Below are 7,430 nucleotides of genomic sequence, written 5' to 3' on the forward strand. Positions count from 1 at the left end.
TGGTGTGTACATGTACCCAGGGAGATCCTGTCCCGCTGCCATCCTGCTGCCACTCACTACAGCCCAGGTCATTTGTGTTTGAGTCCTGAGAGGCAGATCACCATGGCTCAGACGGTGTCCAGATCCTCAGAGGAGTTCAGTGCCTTTAACTGGTTTTGCTTTATTTGGGCCCAGTCTGTAGCATGGGGGAGCTGCTCCTTTGCTCCCCGTCAACGGGACAGTACTGTTGGGTTTGCCCTGTACCTTGTGTTGCATGTCACATCTCTCTGTACCTCTGTCGGGAATGGCCCCTGCCTGGATGATATGCCATGAAGTCCCAAAGGAGCAGGAGTCCAAGCTGGCAGCACTGCACACGCTGGCCATGCAGCGCTTGGCAGGGATGTGACCTGGGGCAGGAAGGCTGTCGTGTACCTGGAAGGCAGCTTGATTCAGTCCAGAGGGTCTGTGCACGCTGCGTTGCATCTGTGCTTTTCTTCCCTGCTGCAAACACAGAGCTGCCCTGTGCTGAGGGTCTCCCCACTTCTCCAGGTCCTCCCAGAAGGACCCTGGGCTGGATCTCCTTCTCTGCTTTGGCTCTTACGGTTTATGGGCACTGCTGCTGTGCATATGGGACCAGCACTGTGTTTCTAGGTGCTTGCAATGTCCCAGGACACATCATGTGCTTACAAGCCCATCAGAAAATCCTCCCCGAATTCCCTTTTATGCACTCCACTGTCACTCAGAGTTTTTATCAGTGCAGTGCATTAAGGGTATCAGTCCATCACTGGCCATTTTGCTGGGGTCTTTTACAATGTAGATGGATGTTTTCCAGGCTTCTGGGATTTGCTGCTTGTCGCATGGGGCCTGAGGGAATTTTTTCCCCTCCTGCTGCTAGGTGTGCCTGAAGGAGAGGGGTGTTCCCCACCCCCTGCAGCTTTGGGTGGGGATGGGAACCAGGCTGTGCCAATGCTCCTGGTGGGACCAGACCCAGAGGGTCATGGCTGGAGGGTGTTAGCCCCTCCACTCAGGCTTAGATCAACATTGCATTGGGGGCAGGAAGGGATTTTAGGCTCCTGGTCATATTGCTATGGACTAGGGGGAGTTTGCTTTCCTCCGTAGCAGGGCCACGGCCTCTACCTGGGATCTCTCGAGTGTGTATTAGCAACCTTTGCAGCCGCAAGACACTGGCTTCCACTGGCCCCCTGCTCTACCTATGGCAGGTTTGGGTGTGATGTCTGTGTTGTGTCAGGGTTGACTGGAGTTTTGCTAATAAGTTAGACAACGGATTGTCTGAGATGGTTTGGACAGGGCTGATCCTGCCTCAGGTAGGGGTTTGGGCTAGATGTGACATCTGGAGCTCCCTGCCAGCCCTTCCCTATGACTCTCTCTTGATATTTGTCCTTGTCCCTGCAGGCAACATTGCATTTCCCCATGGCCTGCAGTGGAAACCCTCCTGGCCTCACAGATGCAGTTGATGCTGGTGTCACACTACATATTGCATATTGCACATCACACTTTGCGTATTGGCTCCAGTTCCATCCAGGAGAACACAAAATACTCTCCCTATGCCTGAAAAAGGGTGTTTGTGCCAGAAAGTTTGCAACGAACAATTTTCCCAGTGATTTAATTGGTCTAATAAAAGATACCATACACAAAAAACCTTGTCTGCACACTGAGACTGAGGCAATTTGCTGTATTTCATCTCAGGGATGCAGTTTACTTGTATCCTGTGGCAATGCTGAATGTTGTGGGCATCTTCCCTATAGCCGCCCATCACTGCCATCTTCCCGGTCCGTGCTGTAGCCAAGAAGCTGCCTCATTTCTGCTCTCCTTAGAGGCATGTGCTGCACCCCGGGTTCTTTTTTGTCGGCCTTCTGTGAAGCAGGATGCTTGGTGGGGCTTTGTGCCTGTCTTCCTTACTGCCAGTCCCTTTTGCTGCGCCCAATTGCCGTCTACATCTGCTGCAAGGCTGGTGAGTAAATGCCTTTGCTCCCCCCTTCCTCTTTGATGTGGCGGGTACCCCGGTGCCGCACGTCCGAGGGCGCTGCTCCATCACGCGCCAGTCGCGGGGGTGCAAGTGAGCGCTTTCATCTGCTCCTTGACGTCCCATCCGCTCTAGTGAGTCGGGAGGTTTGTTTTTCATGCTCAGCAAATGTCCATTAGTGACGTCTCTTGGGTCCCTTCTGCAGCTGATCCATTAAGATCCCATCCTGGCCTGTCGCAGCTGCCTGTGAAAGCTCCCAACTGGAGCTGTGACACTGCCGCACTCTCAGCAGGTCCCTGGTTTCTCCCCGAAAGCTCTTTCTTTGTGCAGAGGTGTGTTTGGGAAAAACAGGCTCCGAATTAGCTCAAGAGACTGGAAAAACTCGCTGCATCCCAGGCTGGAGGCCACTTCTCTGCCTATCCTGCCATCACTAATGGACACTTGCTGAGCATGAAAAACAAACCTCCCGACTCGCTAGAGCAGATGGGACGTCAAGGAGCAGATGAAAGCGCTCACTTGCACCCCCGCGACCGGCGCGTGATGGAGCAGCGCCCTCGGACGTGCGGCACCGGGGCACCCGCCACATCAAAGAGGAAGTGGGGAGCAAAGGCATTTACTCACCAGCCTTGCAGCAGATGGAGACGGCAATTGGGCGCAGCAAAAGGGACTGGCAGTAAGGAAGACAGGCACAAAGCCCCCCCAAGCACAGATGCCCCATTTCAGCATCCGCCAGTGGCCCAATTCTCATTGCAGCCCTGATCACTCCTGGCTTCGCAGGCTCGAGCCGGAGAGGTGACACTGCCGAGCCCAGGCCGGCTGCTGAAGCGGGGGCCGTGCGCAGGCCCGCCAGGATTTGCACTTCCACCCCGACCAAAAACCTCACGTCGTTTTCCAGCTGTTGCACAGCGGGAGGCCGGGGACGTGGGACCCGCGAGGGCGTCTGGCTGGGGAGGTGTTGGCACAGCCACTTCATGTAGCAGCACGCCGGCGTTTGGCACGTGTGGGTCCGGAGCCGGCTGCTCAGAGCTCGCACGTCCTTCCCCTGCACCTGGCGCGGTTACACCTGCGTTTGAAAGGGTAAAGGAGACCGGGGGGTCCTCTCGGCTGCCTCCGGAGCCGCAGGGCAGCTGTGGAAGTCTCCTCGTTCCCTTCTGCAGCTCTGGGTCCCCTGGCTGGTGTCGCGCAGCCCACCGCAGAGCAGGATCCCTGCGGGCAGGTGGTACGGGGGCGCCTCTCCCCCAGGGACTCCCACCCCGGCACGTCCGGCTACCTGCCTGCCCAGAGGTACTGGTGCCAGGCTCCGGGAACCGCAGCCGTGATCCTGTCCCGGCGGCCTCCTGAGCCAGGAGGGATCCCGGGGGCCATGGGAGGTCAGGCAAGATGAGCGCGTGCTTTGGCCCCGTCCTCCTGCGCTCCGTGGCCAGCGTAGCAAGGCTCGCTCCCGGCGCAGGGGCAGAAGCCTGCGGCCGGCCTGCGGCCCCGGGGGTCGGTGCTGAGCCGGGGGACCGGCGGGGCCTGGATGGCTCCGGGCAGCTGGAGCTCGCTCGGGCCACGCGAAATGCTGCACGGAGCATGGTTGTGAAACGTTGCGTGGCCTCGTCTCCGGGACCTGGGCCCGAGTCCCGTGCATTTCAGGGCCCCGTGTCCCAGGATCCTGGCCTCTCAGCCCTAGCCCGCCAGGCACGGCCACGCTCGCGGTTGCAGCCTCGCAGAGGTGACCCACGCTCACTCCAGGAGGCAAAATGAGAGCAGCAGCTCCTCCGCCTCTGGCTCCGCTCCCTTGCTAGCCCTTGGCGAGCTCTGCCTCCCCAGGCGAGAGAGCGTCCCTCAGACTAAGGCCGTTTTGGAGCAGGCCACAGACCCTGCTCATCGTGGCTCTACCAGGCACAGGCTGCGGCTCCAGGCCTGTCCCCAGCTCTGCCACAGACCTGTGAAGTGACTTAGGGCAAGCACCTTACTGCTTGGTCCCTCAGTTTCCCCATCTGTAAAATGGGCACGACCATGCAGGCTTTTTTAGCTGAGGCCCTGGAGATGAAAGCACTGGAGACAAGCACGGCTGCATGGGAGGAGCCGGCTGGTGCCCGTACTTGGGGGTGTCGTCGGGAACCCCCCGCGCCCAGCCTGGCCCATCTCTGCCGCTCTGTCATTGCCCCCGGCACGGACGAGGTCCTCTGCCCGGAGCTCACCGCTGTGGTGCGGAGCAGACTAGTGGACCTGCCCTGGAGGAGGCCAGGAAAGGCCGTGGGGCTGGAGATGGATGGCCCAGCCTTGTTTATTTGCTCTCCTGGAAATCCAGTCACACTCCCACTTCCTTATCTGCATCCTCCTGGAAACATCCGTCAGCCGGAGCCGTCCGTCCTTCCCGCCCGGCTGTGACAGATGTCCCATTAACTGCGGCGGGCAGGAAGGGGCTGGGGCGGGCGGCCTGTTTGCGTAGGGTGGGCTCTGTCTGGGCTCTGCCGCAGCCGGGCAGCCCACGGTGATTAATGCCTCTGGCCAGATAAGTTGGGCCACGTGATAAGTCATCTCCTGACAAAATACACCCCCTCTGAGGCATTCCTCTGCCCCACTCTCCCAGGACAGGGAAGAGCCAGGGTGCAAGAGTCCCAGGCTAGAGCCCTCCTCCCAGCTCGCGCCGCGATGGGAACCGGGGATTAGTGGGGGGAACGGGCCCAGAGACACCGCAGCCTCGTGCCCCATGTCTGGGGACCTGCTGCCCGGCCCCGGGCGAGATGCTTGGTCTCTGCAGGCCAGGGGCACCCCGGCGCTGCCTTGCCAGGCAGGGTGTGCAGGGCACGGGTGCTGCAGGGCGAAGCCCCTAAAGCAGACGGGCTCGTGCAACCCAGCAGGTCGACGAGGGGGATGCCAGCTCTGCAGGCCACGGGGGAAGCCCAAAAGACTCGGAGGAGCTCCGCGGGGTGCACAGCTCCCGCCCGAGGTGATAACGGGGTGCTATCTGGCCGCAGGGCAGAGGTGTTGCCAGCCAGCAGGAGGGGATTAGAAGTGAGAGCAGAGTGTGTGCAAACAGCAGGTCCTTCCGGAGACGCTCCCGCACGGCCTGAGAGGTGTCAGATCTGTCTCCCCGGCGGTGGAGGGGCCCTGACGACTTCACAGATGCATCTGATGTGCTGCTAATTGTTGGCACCCTTCCTGCCTGGGGACCGTGCACGAGGAGGAGGGGAGCAGGGAACCGGGAGCCCTGGCCGGGGCTGTGGGCGCCAGGCTGGGTCCTGCAGAGCTGAGAAGGGGACTGGGGAAAGCCAGCCCTGCCCCGTACCCCCCCCAGCTGCTGAGCACGAGGCTGCAGCTGGTGGATTTGTGCCCCCTGCACGCCTTGCAAGACCCGGGGGCACACGGACCCCGCTGTGATCTCACCCAGGCTGTTCAGAGCCAGAACCAGCAGCGCGCTTGGGCCCGTACCTCACATTTGGTCTTAGGCGTGAGGGCCGGACCCAGGGAGGACACTGGTGCCCAGGCCTGGCACTCAGCACCGGTCTGGAAATCCCGTTGCTCTGCACCCGGTGCCCTGCGCCGGGTCCGGGCTCTCCTTGTTCTCCCAAGCCAGGCCCCCTCCTCTTGCAGACAAGCGTCCAGCTGCTCCCCGCCCCGACAGCCCCGGACAAGGCTGTTCCCAGGGCATCCTTGGCTGGGTTTGGGACCTGCTTTCCAGGGTGCATCGCCAAAGCGTGGCCCCGATGACCTTCATGACATGCCCTGAGACTTGCCCACCCTCCCAGACATCCCGGAGGCACGGAGCCAGGGGACGCGGCTCAGGCAGCTGCTATTGCACCCGTCGTTTGGCCGTGATCGTGGCCTGGCTTTGCTTTGCATTGCGAGAAGCTTTGTGCTCTGGCTTTGCTTCACGACCAGGGCTCCTTGGAGCCGAGATGGCTATGCAGACCCTGGAAGGACTGAGGGGGCAACATGCCCCCGGCGTGGAGGAAGTGGGGCTGCCCCTGCCTGCAGCGTGCTTCGATGGGAAAAACCCCGGGTTTGTGCCAAGGGCACTCAGCGCCCGCCGAGGGGCCAGTTGCAGCACACCGGCGTTTTGCAGAGCGGCGCGAGCGCCCGCCCGAGGCAAGGGGCTCGGCTGGGGGGCCGCGCGGCCCTGGGGTGTTTGCATGCCCATGTGGGCAGACTGGAACGAGTTCGTCAGAGAGCAGCGCACATGATGAGGAGCCTGGGAGACCAGACTTGCATGGAAAGGCTGAAAGAACGAGGGCTATCTAGTCTGGAAAAGAGACGACCGGGGGGGTCTGATACCGGTCATCGGATACGTGAAGGGGGGCTACAGGGCTTGGACACACGCCTGGCCGGGCTGGTTTCGTCGAGGATGCTTCGTCCTTCCTTCCTGCGCCGCAGGAAAAGGGTGTGCTCAGCTCCCCTCGCGCCCGTCGGGACAGGACGGACCTCAGCTTCCGAACCCACACCCCGGGGCCGTCCTCGCCGCCGTCGTGTGACCAGTGAATCGCAGCTCCCCGGTCGCCCTCCCGTCACACTCTCTCCTCCACATAATTCCTGTTTTCCTGGCAGCAATGACCGGGCTGGGAGCAGGCTCCAGCCCGTCCATCCAGCAATGCCCGTCTCTCCTCGCCCAGCTCCCAGCCCAGGAAATGTGCGTGGCCGGGGAGCCGCCCGGCCCCGACGCTGCGGCTGGGCCTTCTCGGAAATGGCCTTCGTGGAGCGCCTTGAACCAGAGCCTAATTCAGGAGTGGGAATTTGCCATGGGAAATGCCCAGCACGCGGTCATTGCAGCCCTCCCGGGGAGATCGGGTTGAGCCTCGGCCCAATATAGCTCTGCTCTTCTGCGTTTCCTCCTTCCCTCCAGCTCCCGCACTCTCGCTCCCTGTCGCTGCTTTTGCCCGGTGGATTTGGGGCCTTTTCTGTCCCATGCAAACGTAAGCCAGGCCTCGTGGGCATGCTCTGTGTCTCCAGGGCCTGGCACAGCAAACCTCTGCTCCAAACATTTTCCAGACGGGGGGGAAAGCAACCCATTTTTTACTTGGCCTAGGAAGGTCTTTTTTTTTATTTGGGTCAAAATGTTGAGCTAAAACAAATTTGTTTGCAGTCAAGTGGTGACACCTGGTAGGAATTATACTCAAAAAGCTTTGCAGAAATCACAGCGCTGGGCTGGAAAAGAAGGGGGAGGAGGCCCTTTTGCATGTGCCGGGAGGGACCTTCCTCGCAGCAGTGCCACGTGCCTTCAGCCAGAAGCTGCCTGGCCCCGGCTGCCTCTCCTACATCCCGTGTGCCTCACTGCAGGGGCTCTGTCCCTTTTTGGTCCCAGAGCAGCTCCCAGCACCGTGAAGCTTTGAGTCTTGCACCTGGGGTGCTTGGTACCTGGCAGGATCGGGCCCAACTCCTGCACGCCTCGCTCACTTCAGGGGGCTCAGCCCCTCGCCCCGGGGTGCTGAGCGCCTGCCGCCCTTGGCGCTGCAGCTGGCAGCCGGGGTGCTCGGGACCTGCC

This window comes from Crocodylus porosus, unplaced genomic scaffold (genome assembly GCF_001723895.1).
Source record: "Crocodylus porosus isolate Cpor-Errol unplaced genomic scaffold, CroPor_comp1, whole genome shotgun sequence".
NCBI classification, from domain to species: Eukaryota; Metazoa; Chordata; order Crocodylia; family Crocodylidae; genus Crocodylus; species Crocodylus porosus.